General features: G+C 47.3%; 2 long non-coding RNA genes across 6 annotated transcripts; one reads left to right on the top strand and one right to left on the bottom strand.

Moving 5' to 3' along the window:
- Positions 1-3,145: 3,145 nt before the first annotated feature.
- Positions 3,146-23,612, bottom strand: LOC140624711 (uncharacterized). 5 transcript variants are annotated; one of them, XR_012024193.1, is made up of 6 exons: positions 23,379-23,612; positions 22,617-22,727; positions 17,656-17,880; positions 15,252-15,378; positions 8,623-9,390; positions 3,146-3,694 (listed from the first exon to the last, which is right to left on the bottom strand). It is a non-coding gene; the product is annotated as an uncharacterized lncRNA (long non-coding RNA). The 5 variants fall into 5 exon arrangements; XR_012024191.1 differs by lacking the exon at positions 22,617-22,727 and having other exon boundaries at positions 8,623-8,716; positions 9,151-9,390; positions 23,379-23,578; XR_012024190.1 differs by lacking the exon at positions 22,617-22,727 and having other exon boundaries at positions 23,379-23,580.
- LOC140624712 (uncharacterized) lies at positions 17,498-24,192 on the top strand. Its single transcript, XR_012024195.1, has 4 exons — positions 17,498-17,607; positions 22,183-22,315; positions 22,928-22,995; positions 23,629-24,192. It is a non-coding gene; the product is annotated as an uncharacterized lncRNA (long non-coding RNA).
- Positions 24,193-24,444: the final 252 nt, after the last annotated feature.

The raw sequence follows: 24,444 nt of genomic DNA, 5'->3' as shown, positions 1-24,444 counted from the left end.
CTTCGTATGTCGGTATTCTAACAGCCTTACTTGTAACAACCCCAAACTACAAACTACCCAATGGTCATCAGCAGCAGAATGGATACATAAATTGAGGTGTATCCGTAGAATGGATTACTACTCGGCAATAAGAAGGAATTAATTATTGCTATGGGCAGCAACATGGATGAATATAAAAATCATTTATGTTGAATGAGAGAAGCCAGACAGCCCCCATCCCCTCAAAGAACATGATCCCATTCATATAAAATTCTAGAAAATGCAAACTTACCATCATGACAGAGAGTAGATCAGTGGTTGCCTTGGGATGAGTTGGTGGAGGAAGGATGCAAGTAGGGGCAGGAGGAAGGGATTATGAAGCCGTGAAGAAGCTTTCGGTGGATAAAGTTTATTATTTTTATATTATTTTTTATTGTAGTGATGGTTTTGAGGTATATAAACTTCTGTCAAAACATAAAATTGTACACTTTCAATCTTGCAGTTTATTATATGTCAATGATACACCTTGATGAAGCTGTTTTTAAAAAGCTAACAGAGAGTTTCTCTTAAAACTAAACACGTACTCACCATACTCAGAAGTTGTACTCTTGGGCATTTATCCCAGAAAAATGAAAACTTATGTTTATACAAAAATCCCTACATGAGGGTTCACAGCAGCTTTATTCATATTAGTAAAAACTGAAAACAACACAAATGTCCTTAAAGGGTAAGTAGCTAAACAAACTCTGGTGCATTCATACTATGGCAAACTACTCGGCAATAAAAAAGAATGAATTATTCACATACGTAACGACTTGGAAGGATCTTAAGGGTATTATGCTTAGTAATAAAAGGGAATCTAAAAAGGTTACATGCCATATGATTCCATTTATAATCATCCTCAAGTGACAAAACTATAGAGGTGGAGAGCAGATTAGTGGTTGCCAGGGGCTGGGGTGGGTTGAGGGAAGTGGGACTCTAAAGAGGTAGCACAAGGGAGTTCCTTTGTGGTGATAGAACAGCTTTGTATCCTGATTGTTGTAACGGTTACCTACTGTGGCGTCAAATTGCATAGAACTGTTCACATCCACACATGCACACAAATGAGTGTGTGTAAAAACTGATGACAACCGAATGAGGTCTGTAGTCTACTCAGCAGTACATTCCAATACCAATTTCCCGGTTCTGGTATTGTACTGCAGTCCTATAAATGTCATCACTGGAAGAAGCTGGGTTCAAGGGATCCCATGAACTATTTTTTGAATTTTCTGTGATCTATAATGATTGCCAAATAAAAAGCTTAGACACATGCATAATGGAGATTTCGGAAACATCTTTTTTTTTTTTAACTTTTATTTATTTATGATAGTCATGCACAGAGAGAGAGAGAGAGAGAGAGAGGCAGAGACCCAGGCAGAGGGAGAAGCAGGCTCCATGCACCGGGAACCCGACGTGGGACTGGATTCCGGGTCTCCAGGATCGCACCCTGGGCCAAAGGCAGGCGCCAAACGGCTGCACCACCCAGGGATCCTGAGATTTCGAAAACAGCCAACCACCACCACCACCACCAACAGCAACCTCTTCTGGAGACTTCAGGTTGGGCTGGTGAAGTTAAAGCTCCTAAGACATTTATCCCCCAAGGTCCTTCCTAAACACCTTCTTTAATTAGCCAGTATGAGAGAAAGAGCAAGCCAATTCATATTCCCACCCATATTAAACAAAAGCAAACCCCACAAATGTTGAGCAAACCTATGAACATGTAGTCTTGACTGGTCGTATTTCTTCAAGGCAGAAGGCACCATAATGTGAGTTTACAGAGGTCAGGAACACTGTCTTTACAATTCTAGCATAAGGCCCGGTTCATAGGAGGAGCCCAGCAGAGGTCTTTGGAAGGAAGCAGATAGGGAGAGAGGAAAACAGAAGGGCAAAGAAAGGGAAGAAACCTCTGATTGACTTCGAACAGTGTCTTCTCTTTTGTGTCAGTGTAGAAGGTGGGGTTTAGATATGACAGATCTGTGTACAGGATCAATTCCATGTAATGGAGCGAGGGCAAGGAAGGAGCAGGTCCACTGGTGAAACTCCACATCCTTAGACAATGAGAATCCTAACTCCTGCTGGACTTCCCCTTTGCCAGGGGCAAGTGCGCCCAGCTGAGGCTGCACGTGTAGAGACTAGAGCCAGGCCGGGAATGGGGAGGCCTGACGAAGTCATCGAAGCCATCTGTAGTGGAAGATTTTAAGGATGAAAATGAACAGAGGTCTTAACAAAGAGCCCAGACTCCGCCAAAGATGAACAGATTCCAAACCAGTTCAGAAGTCCAGTGTGGAACCCAGAGGAACCTAGAACCAGAAGTCAGAAGGGGACAGGACTGGCATGATCAAAGACAAATGCGAAGCATCTAAATAGTTGGGGAGGCACTCCTTGCCCTCACCTGTCCATGTGGCCCCCCTGATGGCTGACCTACAGACACAGCCAGGGCTGACTCCTTCATATTTTGTAAGAGTTACAAGAATATGAAGCTTTCTAGACTATCTTGGACTCCTCAAAGTGTTAGTAAAATAGTTAATACTTATTCAGATTCTTAGGGCTTCTCTCCTCAACACTGTTTTGAAGATTATATAACTTGGCTTTGGTAGGTTGTTACGTGAGAAACATAACCAAATTGCCATCTTGTTCTAGTTCATACCTCCTTCTCCCCAGGACTCCTAGGATTTCTGTTTTAAAGAGTGTCAGCCTGGGGCGCCTACGTGGCTCAGTTTGTTGAATAGCCCACTTTTTAGTTTGGCTCAGGTCATGATCCCAGTGTTGTGGGACAGAGGCCTGCACTGGGCTCCCTGCTCAGTGGGGAGTCTGCTTAAGGAGTCTCTCTCCCTCGCCCTCTGTCCCTCCTCCCACTCATACTCATGTGTATGCACGCACTCTCTCTCTTATAAATAAAACAAATCTTAAAAAAAAAAATTAGTGTCAGGGCACCTGGGTGGCTTAGTGGTTGAGCTTCTTCCTTTGGCTCAGGTTGTAATCAAGTCCCACATCAGGCTCCTTGCATGGAGCCTGCTTCTCCCTCTGCCTGTGTCTCTGCCTCTCTCTCTCTCTGCATCTCTCATGAATAAATAAACAGAATCTTTTTTTAAAAATAAAAATCTTTTTAAAAAAAGTTAGTGTCAGCCTGTTCCCACCTCATTATTTAGTGACATGGCCTCCCCCTATGCTTATGTGGCTTAAATTTCTACATTTTTTTTCTTGAAGTCCTTTACACCTTGGCATAGTTACTCAAGTTTACAGGCTTCAAGAATATGGATTTAGCAAAAATAAGGGTATCTGGTTTTTCTAAGAAGTACATTGCGCATTAAACTGTGAGGCTACATTTTCCTTCATGATGGCCCTCGACTTACCCTTTTCATCCATCTTTTTAACCTTTCACATCATTTCCTAAAGCCATTTCATCTTCCTTCTAAAATGCCAACCTAAAAATAAGTAATCACACTGAAAAGGATCCAGATGGAAACAGGAAAACATGGACACACTCATTTGGTACGTGAAACATTTTCTATATTTGTCAGTAGACTGAAGTTTGCTTCTTCATTTCTGCCTCATCACAGAAGAGTATTAGAGATCAACAGAAATGTTTTGACCCACTGGAACGAAATTCATCCTACACAGCTTTTGACTTCGGGCAGTAATAGTTGATTTTGGCATTGAAGCTTATGAAAATTATCTGGAAATAGACATGACTAATTTGTACTTTTTATGCAATCAAACTAAGACTTCAGATTATCGTACACATTCTTAAGAGGCATACTTTTGTTTGTTTATTTCAATCAGTTGGGAAAAGAAGCCTGTGTCAAACCAGAACTTGGCAAGTCCCCTAACTGTTCTTCGTGTAAGAGTGTGGAAGACTTTCTAAGGCAGCTTCTTAAACAAAGACACTCAGGACTTGAGACTCATGAAAACTAGATGAATGCTGTAGAGTAAATGTAAAGTCAGAAATGCAAAATACCACACTAATCAGAATCCCTAATGAGCTACTATTTTAAAAATTCTAATTTTTGTTATCTTTTTGGAAGAAAGAAGAGCTCTCTCTCTCTCTCATACTGGGGGGACTTAGTAATTTTTTTTCCAAAGGAATCATCTAGTATCAGTACACATTTACCTAAAATACCCATATCTTCCTTAAAGTCTTGTTCAATGGCAACTGGCATTCAAAATGAGAAATATGAGACACCACAAGATATTGAATCACCAAAGAAAAAAATAACACACTTATTATCAGAGCAAGAAATCTTTCTACACCGTATTAGAACAAATATCAGAATAAAACAGTGAAACCAGTTTACTGGATAACTGTCTTTTAGTCAGGAGAAGTCTCATTCCCTAGGCAGTAGGACAAACCTTTATGAGAATGAATTAAAGAGTTGTGAATTTTAGGACTGGGTTAACAATTTAAGCCACGGAGAGCTGCAAATTATTCCCCCACCAACTGCCCTTAAATTGTGTGGCTTTCGAAATGGCTCAAGTGTGAGACTTAGACCTGCTATCAGTAGGTCTAATTCTACATGAATTATTGCCCACAAATGATTGTCTCCTAGGCTCCAAAAATGTTCCTAACTTTCAAAGCACAGGTGCCACGAAGACAATCAAAGGGTCGGTATGAATGTCCTGAAAAAGCTGTTGAGTCTCAACACCAAGAGAGCACACCTTCAAGTACGTGGGAGGTAACAAAAGCGCGGCCACTTGGTCCTCCGTATTCATACGTCCAAGTTCCACCATGGAGTCCTGCTTGGATGCAGCCCCGACCCGAAGCTGGAGGCAGCCTCTCCCTCCCTCAAACTCTCTGAACCGTGAAAGTTCTGGCGTGTGACTCCAGGAGAGCTGCTCACTCCTTTTTCCTCATGACATGTACCATATCCTGTTCTGTAATGCGGAAACATATCTACAAGCTTCATCTCCTCTACTATATTGTAAACTTTTTGAGAGCGAGGACCATGTCATGTCTGTTTTATCCTCTTTGAATTAATGCAGGTGAGAAAGATCAGTCTAAGTTATTAAATGCTTTCACGGGTCTCAGTTTCTATTCTTGTAAAATTATTTGTATCTCCTAGTGCCTTATGCCTTGTAGATGCCCAGGAAAGATTTGTTGACTGACAGAGTAAACAAATGGACACCTTAAATGATTTCCTCTGGCCTCCAGAATTCCACCTGGAATCTAGCAGAGAAAGGCCTGGCGACCAGAAGGCCAACTCTCTAAAGGGCAGCCTTTGGAATGAAGCCTGGCCGCCTGGCCTGCCATCTTCAGTTCATCAAACACCAGAGCCGCCACCGATTCTTCTTCCATTTCACGCTATAGGATTTGGTTGCACCCCGTGGCGTCCTGGCCAGCTGTCCAGGCAAGTGTCCTCAGGGAAATGTGGATGTCTGACCCCACGCTGCAAAGGCATTTCAGGACTGGTGAGTGCCGACGTTGCCAAAGACTACCCCCGCCATTTGGATGTGCAAATAGCAAGCATTAACACAGCTCTCCTCCCCCAGGAAGCCAGGGGAACTAAAAACAACTAAACCCAAGTGAGCATCTAATTAAAAGAAACCAAACTGGGCATTTTGCTCTGTTGCTCTCTCTATGCCAAATGCACAGGACAAAATACATAGAGAAAAGTGTTCTGCTTTCAAAATGTTTCAAAATTTTGCAAGGTTTTCTAAACCGTTTCATCATTTGTCTCAGAACAGAGATGTTACCTTCAGGGGAGAAAGCACAACCTGTTTTAGTAGCATATGTGGAAAAACTCTAAATAAATCACTTTCTCTTTATGGAAAACTTCTCCTGTTTTAAAATTCAGAAAGGAAAAAATGAAGAAGGAAAAGCAATGAGATTTCGGGATGGATGGTCATTTTCCATATTGAATTGATCATCCGGAGGTCCACTGGTCACGTGTTCATAGCCAATCCTTTATTCTGAGCCGATCACAGGTGAAGTCAGAGGCCCTCAGATCTGATGACACAGTTGCAGTGCTTCACTTAGAACATTTACCAACTGCTGTATTTTTTTTTTTTCCCACAGAGTCACTATTTCACTATAAATACTAAAAGAACAGGCCCCTTGTTCTCAGGCAAGAAAACACAGAAGCTTCATTTGTTTATTATTTTTAGCCACTATGCATTTTGTGTGCTTTATAGTTTCTTGAGTGATTGTTTAATTGTGAATCTATTGGCATGTGATTTGAGGTCAGCTGTTTGTTCCCTGGATGGTACAGTCAGTCAATCCACAATACTGACAAGGAGAAATCTCATTAAAGTTCAAGCTTCAAATTCTAGGCTGTCAACATAGAATCTCCCTCTCTTCAAATCCTCTGTCTCTCATGAAAAAAAATTTCTTAAACTATTTAATTGTCCTTCAATATAGTTTCTAAAGCAACTTTTGTCTTCCTCATTGCTGTAAAAAATGCAAATTGGCAAACAGAAAAAAAATTACCTCCAATTCTTCTATCCACAGGTCCTATTAATCACAGTTAATATTTTGGTGCAGTCTTCTCAGCTGGTTGAAAGAATTCTTTGAACAATCACCAAAACAAAGTCAAAATTAGCTTCACTAAGGCTTTACATGTTGTCATGTTCTTCGAAATCTCTCTCTTTTTTTTAAAAGTCAAATCCACATAAAGTAAGATTTTTCTTTCATGTGACATTTTTAGTTTGCCACCAGTATACAGCTGAAGTGGGCCTTCAGTCTTTGGGGAAATGGGCTTTTTTTTTTTTTTTTAAGAAAAATGTGGATTTCTGCTGTTCTACATCTCATAATAAGAATGTCTTAACTGATTACATTCATTCATTTCCTGCTTCTCCCAGATCAACCTCCATCCTACTCTGGTACTTCTTAAATACCGACTCTGGGATCCCTTCATCTGCTTCTTTTGCTTCCAGTTTTGCCTCTGAGGGGTGAGAGTAGGATCAACTGGGTAAGATTGAAAGTAAATACAACACAATATTAATGGTGGTCAACTCAGGGCAATTGGAACACGGGGGGTTGATTGTATTAGTTTCTGTATCCTTATACGGTGTTTTTAAAGTTCTAAATATTAACAAAACTGAACAAAACCAAAGGTATGGTTCTTGCGCTCAAGGAACTTAGGATCTGACGTAACGTGCAAACTGTTACAGGACGTTCAAGACCTGGCAAACAGATCATTGCCTTAGAGAGTTTTCTGACAAAGGCTAGTACAAGTGTTAGACTCCAGCAGCTAAGGGAACACAGAGTGGGGATCACCACTTCCCTTTCCAGCCATGTCCTCTGAGAGAATATGGGAAGGCTTCGGCAAAGAGACAAAGATTGACCCGTGGCTGGGAGGATGAGTAGTGTTCTGTGGTTTCAAGTGTTAAGTACGTTGCAGAAAAAGCCATGGAGGCCATGTGTGTGCTCGAGGAAGAGAGTGTGTTTCCAGTATGGCTGGGGTTTTTCTGTGTCAGCAGATGAACTTGGAGAAGTGGCTATTCACCAGGTGGTGAAGAGGCCGATATGACAAGCTACCCAGTGGTTGATGTGAAACCAATAAAACAATGAAGGGCATAATGCAACTTTTGTGTTGGCAATGTCCTTCAGGGGACAGTGTGGAAGAAAGATGGGAGCGAAGAGAAAGGGAAGGAGAGAGACCAATTAGGAGGCTACTGCAGTGATCTAGGTGAGTGATGATGATGGTCTATAATAGGGCAATGGCAGAGAGGGAGTGGGGTCAGCTGGGGAATCTTTAGAAGATAGAATCTATCACGCGTGGAGACAAATTGGATGTGGTGGAGGGAGAAGGCAGACTCGAAACTGAGTGCTGGATTTCTGGCTTGGCGGTGGATTGGATGGCGCTATCAATTCACTGAACTAGTAGGAGCAGGAATAGAGAAGAACAGATGAGTAAAATTGCAACATGCTGAGCTTGCAACATCTTGGAGTTGCCCAGGAGACCGTGAGGTATAGAGATATGGAGTGACTGCAGCAAGCATGCTCTCTAGACTGGGAGTAGACTCATCGATACAACCCCACCACGGCTGGGGCCACAACCGTGTAGGTGTGCGGGAAGAGTGAGGAAGCGAGAATAGAGGCTGGAGTTCCGAGGGAGATGGACATTTAGGAGATGAAGGAGTGGCCCAGGGAGAAGGATGAAGATGAGGAAAAAGTGATGTCGGCCAATGTTGCATCTGCTAAAGGGGAAATCATTTCAACAAGGAACAGTTGCTGGGTAAGAGCTAGCAGAGGAGTCATACGAGACATGGCATTGCCAGAGCCACTAGAGAGGGCCCAGTTAAATCTGGATTTCAGATAGAAATGAATTTTTAGTATAAGGATGTCCCCTATTTTTATTTGCTAAATATGTCATCCCTAGCAGGATAAAGACTAAAAGTATATAAATGTGGTAGTGAAAGCAGGTAGTTAGAGCAGAGAGCAGAAGCAGGAGGGGACTGGGAGACAAGGCACGTGAACGAATCTTTCTAGAAATCAGGCCAGGAAGCAAGAGTAGGGAGCAGAGTTAAGATATGGAGCGTTTTCTTAAAATGAGCGGGCGCTATATGTCTCACAGCCCCCTGCCCCCAAAACACACCTCCACCGGCCGGAAGCCACAGGAGGTTCAAGACCGTGTCTTATTTTGCCTTTGCAGTAAAAGTGCTCACCTGCCCAGACCCTTTCTCTTCTGCATCAGAAACTCAATAAATGGCTGCTGAGTTAAATCCTGAGACTGGGTTTCTCCAAGCCTGTAGTAAAGAACTGATCAAGAGATACGTCACTTTTGCCTCTATCTGAAAATTATTACCCGAAATACTTCGGGGACATCCAGTTCATAACTGTCAGAACGCTCTGGGAAGTTGTCTCGGTTCTGGATTTCCGTTTACCAGTGAAGGCACCTGTGAGCGGCCCACCTGCTAACAGCCGCAGCCTGTGCTGGTCAGGACGATGCCACTTTCCAGGTGAGTGAAACTGATTGTGATTATGTGGTTGAGGGGAAAACAAAATAAAACAAGGTGTGCACCAAACCCGTAGAGTGAGTTTCTCAAGAGGGTTTCTGGGTGGGTGGGAAACCTCAGGTCCTTCAGCCTGATCTGACGTCTGCTGCCCCACTTGGCCCGTGGACTGCCTTTCCTCCTTTCCACAGCTAGAAGTCCGCTTACCCTGATGGAGGAGTAGGCCAGTCACAAACTAACCTCTGAAGGGACTGCTCAAGGCCGCCTTAAGGGATCCAAAGCAGGCAAGCGCAGGTGCCTTCAAAGACAGGTCTTCTGCATCTCTGCCCCCAACGCGCCGAGAGCCAACACCAACACGGGAGGGACCGCGGACTCTGCTCGGCCAGGAGGGAGGAAGCGAGCCGGTGACTCCTGCATCTGCTGTGGCATGGAATGGAGGCCCCAGGATGTATCTGGAGGGGCGAGGTCTGAGGATGCTTTCTGTTAGTGGACAAAGAAAGAGGAAAATGGTTTAATGGAAAAGCTTGAATTTTTTTACCATTTTATTTTTAAATTTAAACTCATTTAACATATAGTATATTATTAGTTTCAGAGGTAGAGCTTGGTGATTCATCAGTTGCATATAGCACCCCGCGCTCATCACATCCCATGCCCTCCTCCATGCCCACCACCCGGTTACCCCATCCTCCACCCCACCCCCTCCAGCGACCCTCAGTTTGTCTCCTGTGATTAAGAGTCTCTTCGGGTTTGTCTTTCTCTCTGATTCCGTCTTGTTTTTATTTTTCCCTCCCTTCCCCTATGATCCTGTTTTGCTTCTTAAATTCCATGTATGAGTGAGATCATATGATAATTGTCTTTCTCTGATTGATTTATTTCACATGGGAAAGCTTGGATTTTGAGGTTGGATTAGATCTGGGTTCAAATTCAAGATTTTCCCCACCCTCGTTTTGTAGTATTGGGCTCCATAGTGTGGTGGTTGAAAGCGAAGCTTTAGAATTGGACACAATTGGATTTAATTCCTAGAGCTGCAAGTGGAATGCAGGTGATATTTTTCAAAATGCCTTCCTTACTAATTCTTCTTGTAGTCATCTTCCATTATGGCTCTAAGGGAAAAAGATGAATGGCACCTCATTCATCAAGGAGGAGAAGGGGATATAGGGCCTCAGTCAAACAGTGGGAGGGACGGGAGGCCCTTTCACCACAGGGAGGAGGAGTAGGAGGTGAAGAGGGATGGGAAGGCGAGCAAGTGGTTCCAGGGGAGGATGAGAAGCAGTCCGTTTCATTGGGATTCTAGAGAAGTGTTCTGCACCCCATTCCTGTGTAAGAGACTCTGGGAGGAGAGCACCTTTAGAAGACCCTGCATGACTTGGAGGGGCTCATGGAACAGAGACCCGGCCTGAGGTGGGACCTACCCCTCAGCTTGGTGCTCTCCAGCTGGCCCTGAAAATCCCGAGGGCCCCCAGTGGGGGATGCATAAGGTCACTGAGAGCAGAGGCCAGTAGGCCTGCCGTGGGCCTCTGTGACAAGGGGGAAGTGACCCGAAGCAGAGACTGTCATGAGGACTGCCCATGCCACAGGGGACAGGCTGAGACCCAGGTTTGCTGTACTAGTGAGAGCTGGGGTGCACGCAGCCAGCCGCAGGAAGGAGGGGGCAGACATCACAACGGGACCAACCAGGCCGAGGGAACAGACCACAGGCTTCCACAGCATGGACTTCAGCTACCGGTGTGAACACAGTAGGGGCTTTTCCAATTTGGCGCCGAGATAACCCCAGAGAAAAGAACAGGGAACTTCCCGGAAGGTGGAGGGGAAATAGCTTGGTAGGAAAAGTTTGAGCCTGGAATTACTTGAATACTTGTTCAAGAGAAACTGAGAAAACGGGAAAACAAACAAACAAAAAAATCTCTGAGTGCTGTAACTCAACTAGTTTTTTTCCTCCCTGTTCCTCAGTGGGATTTGGGTCTGTTGGGAACAAAATAATCAGTTACAATGGAAAAAAAAAAAAAAGGATCCCACCGATGACGCATACCTGAGGTATAGTTTATGAACTTACACCAGCACCCCCAGGGGAACTTTGTAAACTTGGGCTATTTACTTAACTTCTCTGAGCCTCAGTTTCCGCATCTGCAAAACGGGGATAACACGCCATCATAAGGGTTGTTGTGTGTTTTAAATGAAATGACGCGCGCGGAGATGTGGGGAACGGCGCGCAACACAGAGCTGTGCCCGGGAACGGCCACTAACACTAGGACTTTGCTTCCACGAGCTGCCTGGTCTACCCTGTAAATTGGGGATTGTAATATGCGTGTCACACCATAGTATGCAATAGTGTTAATTTTTGTTTCCCCTCTGTCCCCTCTGTTAATCGAGAATATTTCCTTGAGTCTTTGCTCTGCGTCAGTCCTGCTCTGAGCGTACAGTGTGGTCACTCCCGGTCTGCCGGTGGGCGGCGGGGGCAATACTCGGCCTTCTTTCTAGCGGAACGTGAAAGCGACGACGAGCGAGACAGCCAAAGCCCCGTGGCCACCCGGGAGAGGCGGGGACCTCCAGCTAGAAGGCAGGGACGCATTGGAGCAGAACTTCGAAGGACGTTTGCTCCATTTAAGTCCTAGGAGATCACATTTTGAGGCGGGTCTCACATTTTGAGGTCAGGATATAGGATGGACCTTCTTTTAATGATAGGGTCCGAGAGAGACTCCGATCCTGTCCCGTCGGCCCCGCGCAGCCAGGCCCGCGCAGCTTCGGGTCACCAGAGGCCACATCACACGTGGCGGCCTGGGCGGGCCTGGGGCTCAGGGAGGCCCGCTGACTTCCTCGGGCCGGGGGGGGGGCGGGGGGGGCAGGCGGAGCCGGGGCTGTTAGCTGTTAGCGCTCCGGGGAGAGCAAACTCACTTAACTGGCGGATTCTACACGGTCTCCACCTCGGACCTGTGCCTGGGTTTATGAGGCTCGGGGAATCTTAGCTGAGGTGATGGCTAATGTCCTCTGGCCCCAGTCCTTCATTTATAGGGGAGACTCCGGAAGCTCAGAGGCGGGGCCCTGCCCGAGGTCACGATCCTGCCCGAGGTCACGGTCCTGCCCGAGGTCACAGGCCTGCCCGAGGTCACGGTCCTGCCCGAGGTCACAGGCCTGCCCGAGGTCACGATCCTGCCTGAGGTCATGGTCCTGCCGAGGTCACCGCCCTGCCCGAGGTCACAGGCCCTACTGGTCATGATCCTGCCTGAGGTCACAGTCCTGCTCGAGGTCACAAGGCCCTGCCCGAGGTCACGGTCCTGCCGGAGGTCACGGCCCAAGGTCACAGGCCCACCGGCCAGCTCTGCCTGTGGGGTCTGGTCACGACAACCACGGAGCGTGCCCCCCCCCCCCCGCACCTCAGGTGGCCTCACCCCCACCTACTTCCGTGGGACGAGCCCGGCTCGGGGGACTGCCGTACCTTCAGCCGATGGCTCCCTAACTTTATGAAGGAGATAGAAATCCATCCTCCCTTCGCCTCAGCCGGGGAAAGGCGTTCCCCAGACGTCGTCGGACACTTTGCTGGCTGAAGGATCCCTACGGGTTGGGCGCAAGCCTCGGAAAGTGGGACCAGAGTTGGCTCCAAACTCCATCCTATTTTCCAGGAAGCTCCTTCCCAAGTGCTAAGTCCTCCCAGCCGGTGGGCCGACGTGGCCCCGGGGGAAATGGGCCCCACAGGCCTGGCCCAGCCAGCACCACACAGGCGGCCCTGCCCTCGGGAGCCCCCGCCTCCTTGTCCTAGCTGCGGCCCCCACCCCCCATGCTCCCAGAGCCCAGGCCAGGCCTGCTTCCCGAAGCTTCCTGCCTTGAGGGATTTCATGGAGCGTGAGGAGGAAGCCTGGACTCCTCCCCCCTGGGGATCGGTGCTCCCGCGCCTGACCTGGCCCCGGTCCACAGAATCCCCGATCTCTGGGCCCATAGGACTTTCTTCTCCATGACCGGCCCAGTGAGGATCCATCCGTGTTCCTGGCCTGCATTCCAGCAAAGTCCCTGGAGCACTGTGGCTGGAAATGATTTGTATGGGGCACTGGGCCAGCTTCGCTTTAATCACTCACATGCTCCCAGACACAGGGAGTCCTGCCCCGCTGGCCCCGGGGAGGGGATGGGGGGATGGAGGGACCTCCCTCACTCTGACAGGGCCTCACTAAGTGGTGGGGTAAACAGGGATTCTAGTCTCCAGGAGAGATGCTGTAAAGAGCCTCCTTTTCCGGGGGTTAATTAGGAAATCGATAGCTCCTGGAGCCCCTCCTCCCCTGGCGGCCTGCAAAGCCACCCGCTCACCCCCCCACAGGGCTTCCACTCTGCCTGGGGAGGAGGCTGGGACGGAGCTGTGCCAGGCGAAATGGGTGGGATTTGCTCAGGATTTGCAGGCTGGGAGGTGACACAAGGGAATACAGGGCCTGGGGGTGGGGTAAGGAAGAGAGGGAATCAGGGAGCAGCTGGAGGGGAGCAGAGGTACTTGGTGGGGAGGAGGGAGTGATGATTGGCCAGGGGCCAACGGACAACAGAGGGCTCACCCAGAATGGGATGCCCAGCGGAGGATTTATTTGCAAAGGTATGGCCATAGGGAAGCCTCAGACCGTAGTGTACTAAGGTGCCATGAGGACCTCTGGGCGCAGAGGCAGCAGCACAGAGAAGGAATCACGCAGGGCAGCTGCCTTAGAAGGAACGAAGGGGTCAAGGCCACATCCAGCTTGAGGCAGCCTGAGGGGAAGATCCGGCAGAGGCAGGTTAGGCTGGGGGCCCCACATCAGCACGGGCCCCTTCCCAGGCCTGAAGAAGAGCTCTACCAATATATTCCTATGTCACATGTTTTTTTGATATTTGGGGGGTAAATTTTGCCAAAGTAGGAGATTTTCTATCCCATTTTCCTTCCATCACACTCTTCATATGTTGAGTGGCTTTGCAGCCGTCATGGGCATTTGTAGCCTGTAAGCATTACAAAAATTCAGATTATATCAAAATCAGTGACTTATTAAAAGGAAGGAAGAAAATGCAAAATAGAAGTATAGGACCTTTTTTTTTTTTTTAAGGAATCTCAAAAAAAAAAAAAGGAATCTCAAAAACAAAAAAACAAAAAAGAAACAAAACAAAAAGGAATCTCTACACATGGCGTGGGGCTCTGGGGCTCGAACCACGACCCTAAGGTGAAGAGTCACATGCTCTTACAACTGAGCCAGCCAGGCGCCTCTTTGATGGTCTTATCGATGAAGAGGAGTAAAGCATATGAACTCATTGGGAAAAGATTTGTATTTCTTGCTGCTTTAACACAAATCCTGATATGTACAAAGATGCCTTAGATCGGGTTCCCTGGAAACTGCCTGTGACATGGAGAGCTGCATGTGGAAGGCTTAGTGCAGGAAGCTCTCAGGAGCTACGCTTGAAGGCACTGAAGCCGGCAGGACTGCGCGGCCCACCAGCTTGTGGCCTCCGCGGATCCGATATCCCAGCAGCGGAGGGTTGGCCGAGCTGGCCCCAAGAGGCGGGCAAAGCCCCACAGCGCGCTCCACAGAACGTAACACAAACCAGGCCCCCTGGGAGGCTCAGTGGGTTAAGCATCTACCTTAGGCTCTGGTCTTGATCTCACCTCCGGCTCCACCTCGCTGCTCCACGGGGAGCCAGCCTGCTTCTCCCTTTCCCTCTGTCTGCCACTTCCCCTATTTGTGCCCCTCTCTCTGTCAAATAGATAAAATCTTTTTTAAAAAAATAGCATTAACCTCATAAACATGCCAGTATTAAAGGGACATCACAGACGAGCTAGTTTGTGTTAGCAAATCAAAGTATTTAAGATTAGTTCCTGCACAAGAAAATTTGAAATGCCCTAAATCTTAGTTATATATGGAAGTAAATGATAGAGACCTTCCCGAATCGGGCAGCAATCTCAAGTTTTACATGATTTTACAAACAGTAACGTGTGAAACTGAAATGATTCTACATCACCCACAATAAAAAAAAAAAAATTCGGGATCCCTGGGTGGCGCAGCGGTTTGGCGCCTGCCTTTGGCCCAGGGCGCAATCCTGGAGACCCGGGATCGAATCCCACGTCGGGCTCCCGGTACATGGAGCCTGCTTCTCCCTCTGCCTGTGTCTCTGCCTCTCTCTCTCTCTCTGTGACTATCATAAATAAATAAAAAAAAAAATTAAAAAAAAATTAAAAAAAAAAAATTCCAGTCAAACCTATGAGAGGAAAGACTGGATCCTATTTCCATTCTGTCTCTAGAAAATTACATTGCAAAGCTGTCATATGAACAGGCAAAGGGTGTGCTGCTAAAAAAATATAGGGAAAAAGTATTACAGAGGCTTTCCAAACAATTGATTAAGAGAAATACCATTGGGGCACCGGGTGGCTCAGTCGGTTAGGCATCCGACGCTTGATCTTGGCTCAGGTCTTGATCTTAGTGTCTTGAGTTCAAGCCCTGTGTTGGGCTTTGGGCTCCACGCTGGGCATGGTACCTACTTAAAAAAGGAAAAAAAAAAAAAAAAGACTGCTTTTTTTCTGCATTTAGTGATATCTTTGGTATTTTTAAGCTTTTTAGAATCTGCAATTTGCCGTGAGGCCTTTCCTCATTCTCAATAGATACTCAGTTTTGCACCTAACATTCTATGCATAATTATGGACCAATACAATGGCAAGCTTTAGTCTCATAAAGCCAAGTCACACTTAGACCCCAAGGAAATAATGCGCTGACTTCACAGTCTTCCCTCCCTTGTGTATCCTTCCGGAGCTTCCGGCCAGGAGTGAAATGGAGAATGGTGGCCCAAGCTGAAGATATCAGCCACTGCTAAGTAGTATGAAACCAGACTATGGAAGCCTTGAATGCCGACTCTGCTTGCATTTTATACGTAGAAAAATGAGATCTGAGTGACATGAAGACAGAGGTATATATTGAAGGAGCCCTCAATCTGGGGCCGTCACTCACCACCTGCCTGTGGCCCACCTGAAGCAAAGTCCTGCACCCACGTACAGGCAGGAAGAGCTGTCTGTTCCTTTTCTTCTCTTCTGGGGCCTGGGGGTGGCCCGTGCCCCCCCACAGGTCACAGGGGAGGCAGTGAACCAGAGTAGGAAGGCGAGCGGCAGCACCACCTCGGGGATGCGGCCCCTAATCCGAGGCTGCGGGGACACAGCCCTTCCGCCCGGACCGTCCAGTGTGTGTCCACCTTCCCTCCGCGCTGTGTGGAGGCCTTTAGTCTCCGTGTCACCCGGTCAGCCTCCAGGCGCTGCTCGGCCCGCAGAATCCATGGGCCTCCGGCCTCAGCACGAGGTGGAGGGGGGAGGCCAGGACTGAATTCCTCTCTCAGCTCCCCTGTGACCTTCCTGGGTAGTTGAAATCCCGGCCTCGCTTCCTGGATCGTCTCTGCTCGGCTGAGATCCCAAGAAATTCCAGAGGGACGCCCCCTTTCCTCGTCGCACACCAAGTGCCCTCTGGGACCGGCCTCTGCAGCGCCGCGTCCTCCCCCCGAGACAGGACCTCTGAGTGTGCTCCCCCGGAGCTGGCCTGCCCGAGGCCTTCCCGTCGGCCTGCCTGGGCGTCCCGGGCCCCTGGCAGCCGTGCTCCCGAGGCCGGGCTCACCTCCTCCGGCCGATGCTTCTTTCCTACTATTGCTCAGCTCTCCTCTCTCCTCGTCCTCCCGGTCACTCCCTGTCACTCCCCGCTGCCCCAGGCCCGGTGGGGTCTCTGTCCTGTCCTCCCGGTCACTCCCTGTCGCCCCCGGCTGCCCCAGGCCCGGTGCTGGACCAGGGCCTGCTGTAGCCCGCCCGCACGGCCGAGCGAGGGGCCTGCCACACATCACGCACTCCTCCCCTCAAAAGTGGTTCTGGGCACTTGGTGAAACGAACCCAAATCTCTTGGCCTGGCCCCAAGGACCTTACAGTGAAGCACACAGGTGACCGTGGGGCGCTAAGTGCGTAACTGTGTAGGTATTGCTTGCTCCCACCCTCCCCCCGCAGGAAGCCCAGGGCTCTGGGGAGGTGTTGGCCAGAGGATCACCTGCCCGTGTCTCCCAGCGCTGCCTCCGCTGCCCCCCGCCGCCAGGCTCGCTGTTCTCCCGCCCCCATCTGCACTGCACACGTAGGCCCCCCACGGTCCCTCCCAACCCAACAGTCACTCCTTCCCAACTGCTGTCCGGGGCTCTGGGCACGTGCACACTCACGCGCACACTCACGCCACTTGCACCACGAAGACCTTCCTGCTTCTCTCTCTGCCCTTCTTCTGCCCCAGGGACCAACCCCGTCTGGGAGCGAGCGCCCTCAGCCCGGCCTCCGCGGACACCTGTCACCCGTCACCCGCTGCCTGGCGAGGCTTCGCGCGGGGCTCGGCGGCAGCACCGGCCTGCAGCGGGCATTCAGGAATGGGGCAACGCACACACCTGCCCGTCAAAGCATGAGAATAGCTCCTCTTGTTATGGGGAAACCTATTTTTAAGTTACACCTACACGGTCCATGATTACTTTTTTTATTGTAAAAACTCGAACAATATGGATGAAACTAACACTCCCTTTGCTGTCCCCAATCCCAGTCCCCTCCCCATTTACATACTTTTTTTTTTTTAAGATTTATTTATTTTATTGTAGGTGGGCTCGATCCTAGGACCCTGACCTCATGACCGGAGCAGAAATCCAGGCATCCGCTTAACTCACTGAACCACCCAGGCGCCTCCCCTCCATCTACACACTCGTACAATAGGGGTATAATATGGTTTTGTGGGATTTTGTTTACAACAGTGACTTACTTACTATATAAATGATTCTGCAGCTGGCTTCCTTCTCTTTACAGTATGTCACAGATATCTTTTCATTTTTCTTTACATTCGGTAAATGGTACCTTGTGCTTTCTAACGGCTGCAAGATTCCGTAGCTGGGTGTGCCGCAGCTTATTTCACCCCTCCCTTATTCACGGATCTTTACGTTATTGCCCATGTTTTGCTGTGAGCATGCCTCCTTGCACACACGTGCCTTTTTCTAGAATAAGGATGAAAAAAATAGAATTTCTGAGTCAAAAGAAAAGCACTTTTACAATTGTCTGTGATTCAAACCAAAAACATTGCATTAGATATTGTCAATTTGACTCCCCCCAAACCTTTGCCGTGGTTTGATGTTATAAATCTTTAACCGTTTGGCCAATCTGATGGGAGAAAAATGACATTGTGTTGTAATAATGTGCATTCCTCCATTTGCTCTTGACCATTTATTTGGCTTTGATCATTATCCTTTTCCCAACTGGGCAGTTGTCTTTTTCTTACTGATTTGTAGGCTATCTTTACAATTCTGGACATTAGACAACTATTTTCTCTGAATTGGTTGCTTGCCTTTTAATTTTCTTGAGGGTGCCTCATTTGCCAAAGCTATTTTCTTTTTGATCCGACCTTGAATTTTCCTCAGTATATATCTGAGTCCCAACACTCTGTGAAACACTCATCCATCCTCTGAGTGTGTGAAGTGTATCTTTTGTCAGATAGTGAAATTTCCTACCCACATGGATCTGCTCCTGGACTTTTAAATTTTCGCTGTCATTTTAAGTATGTTTCTCTTAAACAGTGTTAAGATAGATTTGAGGTTTTTTTCCTAGCCCAGTCTATAGATTCTGTTTTTCTAAACAGAGAATTCAGTTCATTCATCCTTTGCCTAATAACGATTATACTTGATTCGCCTCCTTATGCTTGTGATGATTCTCTTTCTTTTTCCTTTTCTTTGATTTTCCTAGTTTGCTCAAATTGCTGTTACATTCCACCCTTGCTAACGTGGGCGTTCCGATGTACTCTTTCCATCTCGTTAATAGTTATCTCCCCTTTTGTTTTCAGGTGCCCTTCTTCTTTACTATTACAGAAATGCTATTGTAGGAAATGAGGGGTGCCCAGGTGGCTCAGTTGGTTAGGTGCCTGCCTTGGCCTCAGGTCATGATCTCAGGGTCCTGGGACCCTATGGGTCTATGTTGGGCTTCCTGCTCAGCGGGGAGCCTGCTTCTCCCTGTCCCTTTGCTGCTCCCCCTCCCCCTCCCGCTCTCTCTCTCAAATAAATAAATAAAATCTTGAAAAAAAAAGTTTTTAAAATTAAAAGAAGGGAAAGGAGATGTTTGTCTCCCACTTAGATACTCTGTTCCCTTATTATATCTCTCCCCTTAGGTGCTTCTTCCCTCCACCAATGAGATATTCAGAATACTTTCACTTTCCCCATTTTCTTCTCTTTATCCCAAGAGCCTGTAAGATGCTTTTACTCTGCATACCCTGCCTCTAACTTTTAGATTTTGCTGAAATTGCACAGTACTTTTCTTTCTAGATCTTATTAGCATTTCCTTTGCAGTATTTCACCTCTATTTTAAGAATCCTTATTCAGCATTACACATTTTCACAGTCTATTATTATCCATTTGTATCAAACTATATATATGTGTGTGTATGTATCTATGCACACATCTACATATGTGTGTGTATTTGCATAGGTTATATATATATATATGGGGGCATACATAGTTAAACAGGATTTACCCATCATCCTGTTTCCTCTCTTCTCTGTCACAAATCATTTGGTTTTAGTTGATATCTTTTTAAAACTAGTTTCTTCAGGGAGTCTTATAATTTTTGAATCCATGCATATTTATAAGTGTGTGTGTGTGTGTGTGTGTGTGTGTTTCAGCTCTCATGGTTGAGTGACAACTTGGCTAGGTGTAGGATCTCTGGGCTGCTGTTCTTTCACATTTCCTTGACCCCAAGAGTCTGTAGATGTTTGTCCACCATCTTATTTTGTTCTCTAGGATTCAATTAGTCCCACGTTTGATCTCCTAGAACTGCCCTCAAAATTTCATGATTGCAATTCTTTGTATTTTTCTGTGGTTGGTGATATTTCTCCCACTTTATCTTCCAGGCCAAACCAATTCGAGTCTCCTCTATACCTTTTCTCTTAAATTATTCTTTTTTTTTTTTTGCCTAAAAAAAAGCATGTTTTTTTGGTTTCAGGATGTTTTCCTTTAGGGTCTTTTTGTTGTTAAAGTTGTCATCTTTCACCTCTGGTGGCTCTTTAGATGCCTGTTCTGGATATTTGGGACATTCCTCTCCTTGGGGCGGCAGGTCTCTGGGGTATGTTGTTTACTTTCTTTGCCTGCTCCCTGCGGCTCAGTGGTCGGAAGGCTGATGGTTGTGGAGGAGACAGACAGACAGGTAGGCAACTCCTGTTGACGTCACGGGAGGAACTCAATGCTCCTGGGTCTCAAGGTCCCAAAGATGTTGCACCCTTGGCTCACCTGTTGGGTCCCTCCTTAGCTTCTTAGAGGCAGGGCGAGGGGTGGGATGGGGTGGGGACTCGGCTGAGTACATGTGGCCAGAGTCGTGCTTCCTGCAGAACCTCACATGAGGCTCTCTTAGGGAGAGGGAGCCCTGCCTCAACTACTTGTTTGCCACAGGCCCTGGCATGCCTGGCAGCCCTCTGCAGCTACTGGGCCCAGAAGAGGTGTGTGGGTGGCACAGGAGTCACATGGAAGGCAAGGGGTCAGAATCCCCCCTTCACTCTTTCCCAAGCTTCTCTGGTGTCTTTGTGTGCTCGGTCTGCCTCGGCACAGTGTTAATCACCATAGCATCCAAGTCAAATTTGCTCTCCGGCAACGCATGTCTTCCCACTTTCCCATGTCCCTTTGCTTCTCTTTTTCACATTTCCTTGGCTCTGTCTTTGCACATCCTCTTCCTGAGGAATATTAGAATCATCCTGTCCTTCCTCAGAATAGCTTCCTTTTGACTCTTTTGGAAAAACTGAACTAAATTTAAAGACAAATAAAGAAAAGATGAACATCACTCCAAGATTACATCTTCCCATCCACGAACAAGATAACTAGATTTATTCAGGACCTAATTTATATCCTTTAGTAAAGTTTTATGGTATTTTTTAAAAAGATTGTATTTAGGGATCCCTGGGTGGCACAGCGGTTTGGCGCCTGCCTTTGGCCCAGGGCGCGATCCTGGAGACCCGGGATCGAATCCCACGTCGGGCTCCCAGTGCATGGAGCCTGCTTCTCCCTCTGCCTATGTCTCTGCCTCTCTCTCTCTCTCTATCATAAATAAATAGAAAAGTAAAAAAAAAAATATATTGTATTTATTTGTTTGAGAGAGAGAGCACAGGAGGGAGTGAGTGCATGCACAGGAGTGGGGGGCGGGGGAAGCAGGCTCCCCCGAGCAGGGATCCTGATGCAGGGCTCCATCCAGGACCCTGGGATCATGACCTGAGCTGAAGGCAGACACAACCCACTGAGCCACCCGAGCACCCCAGGTTTTATGGTATTTTTAATACAAACTTTGCACATTTCTTTTTAAGCTTATTACTAGATTTTAAAAGTAAATTCTGTCGGTATTATGAAACGTGTTTATCTTTTTGTCGTAGAAAATTCGGAGTACTGTCAGAAGTAAGCAGAATGGTAGAATGAACACTCACGTGACCATCCCTCAGCTTGAAAATATTTTTCTTGTAAATTTTTAATTGTGGTAAATCACATGACATAAAATCTACCATCTTAACAATTTTAAGCGGGCAGTTTAGTGGTGTTAAGAACATTCCCACTGCTCCACGAGCAATCTCAAGAACTCTCTCAATCTCCAAAACTGAAACTCTTTACCCATGAAACAACAACTCCCCATTTCTCTCCCCCCAGCCCCCCCAGCTCCTGGCAACCACCACCCTCCTTTCTGTCTCTGTGAATTTGATGACCATACGTGCCTCTTGTAAGTGAAGTCAAGCAGTATTAGTTGTTTTTGTGACTGGCTTATTTCGCTTAACATCCGTCCTCAAGTTCCATCTGTGCTGGGGCCTGTGCCGGGACATCCTGCCCTGTTGAGGCTGAGTAATATCCCATTGCATGCATATACCACATTCTGTTTGTCCTTCATTTGTCAGTGGACACGTGAGTTGCCTCCACCTTTTGGGTTTGTGACTAATGTCCTCACCCAGCTTTAGCAATTATCAACTCAGAGACAACCCAGTTTCATCTGTAATCCCACCGCGTTCCTCTTCCATGTTATTTGGAAGCAAATCTGAATGGAGTAATTTATAAACTATATTTTCTATTTGGTTGAAGTTTATTCCCCGGGAGGATCAGAGCCTGGAAACCGATCCTAAATCACCCTCAATAGCTTAAACTGCTTGGCATAAAGGTGAAGTACAAGTGATGTGGGAAAGCTGCCACAGAAAGGGTGCATGAGGAAGGGGAAGTAGGTCAGAGTGGCTAAGGCTTGTCACATGTGCATGAACTTCTACTCTTCCTTACCGTCACCCTCTTCTATTTCAGACGTTTTGTCCCCGAGCCAAGTTTGGGAGGACTGAAGCAGGAAGGAGTCCAAAGCTCACAGACCACTGTGACCATCCTGGTTTGGGGGGGCTCGAGGAAGGCTCTGCAAATCATCCACTTGTCTATAAGCGGGGTATGTTGCGTTGGCAATGCTAGGGCTGGAGTCAAGCTATGCCTTGAATTTACTGATACTGCCTTGGGAGCCAAGGTCTATTCCTGTAGAAGAGATTAGTAGAAATTCTTCAGGAAGAAATTGGCTGCCTGTGAATGCCAGCAGGCGTCACGACTAGGTAACCTCCCAGAAACAAGGGTTCTGATGTTCATATCACTTTAAAATCACATTGAGCACCCAGGTATGGCAATTTAATTTAAGTAAATTAACTTGGCCTCTGTTGAGTCATACTCCAGGGCAGACCCTCTCTGCTGGGACTTACCTTAGTGGTGTGACATCCCTTTGCCCTCGTTACCTTGAGAAATGGGATCTTGTGCTAAGGGATCGAGGCAATAGCCACCCTGAAACAGCCTGTGTTTCTCTTCACAGCAGCCTTGGAGAAAACAAACAGGGGGAAACAAACTCTTGCCCTCTCTTAAAGTCTCCTTTCCTTATGATTCCCAGTATTCTCTTCCTAACTGCACCATCATAAATATCCATTTATTTCCCCACGGACAGCTCAAACTTGGGCTAGTTTATATCTAAAGGCAATCATCGTCGCTGCAGAAAATCTTTTGGTCTCTTCCCAACCAGGCGAGTGGCCCTGACGTCTTTCTGCTCCATTGACCTGAGATTTCTCTCCGCCCTTATGAGGAGCATCAGTAAGTGTGGGCTAGTCCAGGGTTTGGTCTTGAATATTGCTGAACAGAAGCTAAAGCAGCTGGGGCCTATTTGCCCCCTGAGCAATTAGTAGGCATGTGTCCTGAGTAGGTGACGTGAAGCTGCTCTTGGGTGTCAGAGACACAGCATCCTGCCCTGCAGACTCAGGATCTACCTCGTTCTTCCACCAACTTTCTGATAAATGTGAACCTATTGCTTCTTCTTTGGCCTCAGTTTTTTTGGTAAAATCAGGGGATCGAACTGGATGGCCCCTTCTAGCTCTGAGGCTGTGAAAAAAGTCACAAAACCTGGACATCAGAAGCACCGGTGTGGCTCTAGACCCTAACTCAGAGACTCATAAAGGCCACCAGGGCCAAAGATAGACCTGAGAAGGAAGTGGGAGTTCCTGGTGGGGCTTCCCAAGATGGGCTCCGGAAGGTGTTCCGGCAAGTATGAGAAAGAGATCGGAGTGCCTGGGACAGCAGGTGATCCAGCCTGGGTTGGACGTGGCTGGGCTACCTTAGGAGGACTTGCTCCTGACATTGCACGGATGGAGCTGGGATAGCTGTAGACCTGAAGTCTGAGGTAGAGCTGAGGTCATAAAAGCAAAGAATTCTTTTTCTTTCTGCATACAGACAGCTGTGGAGATCGACTAGCATCCAGGATCAAGAAAAGGCTGCAAGATTTAGAACCTAAGAAGGAGAATGAGATAGCAAGTGCAACAAGGAATGTCCAGAAGAGAACAACAACGGTTCCCCGCGTATTCTAAAGCAGTGGTTCCTCAAGGCTTCACACACATCAGGGGCTCCTTTAGGGCTTGTTAAAACTCCAGAGTGCTGGGCCCACCCCTGGAGTTTCTGATTCAGTTGATGTCTGGTGGGATTGATAATTTGCATTTCTAGCAAGTTCCCAGGGGCTGCTGATGCTACAGGTCCAGAGGGGCCCCCTTTGAGAATGACTTCACTGAAGAGATTGGGAAGAGACGCCAAAGGGTGACGGGAGTGGTGAAGAGCTCACCTAGCAGTTCTGTTCTTTACCGATGTGTGCAAGTCACGTAGCGTTTCCAGGCCTGGTTCTTCGTCTATTAAGTGGGATTGATAATAAATGAGGGGTTAAGAGTTGGTCCATGTAAATAACTTGGAATAGTCTCTCGCACAAAGTAAATGCTCTGTAAATGTCCGCTATCTGCGCCTCTCAATGTGATGGCCGATGAATGTAAAGCCTCTGACCCATGTAAAGGGCTCAACGGTGCTAGTTTACATGTATTAGGTGTGTGCTCAGACACGAGCAAAATAAGCCAACTAGAGTGACTTGGACAATTAAGGATCTTTTCCCTCCTGTGACAAGATGCCCAGGGTTGAGTGGTCCAGGGCTGGTGCGGCAGCTCTGCAAAGGCCTCCTGGGGCCCCTGGGGTGGGGTGGGGGGGTTCTACTGCCTCAGTGCCTGACTT

This window comes from Canis lupus, chromosome 35 (genome assembly GCF_048164855.1).
Source record: "Canis lupus baileyi chromosome 35, mCanLup2.hap1, whole genome shotgun sequence".
Taxonomy (NCBI): Eukaryota; Metazoa; Chordata; class Mammalia; order Carnivora; family Canidae; genus Canis; species Canis lupus.
Note: the sequence above shows the minus strand (reverse complement) of the source record. Positions and strands in the feature narration are given on the sequence as shown.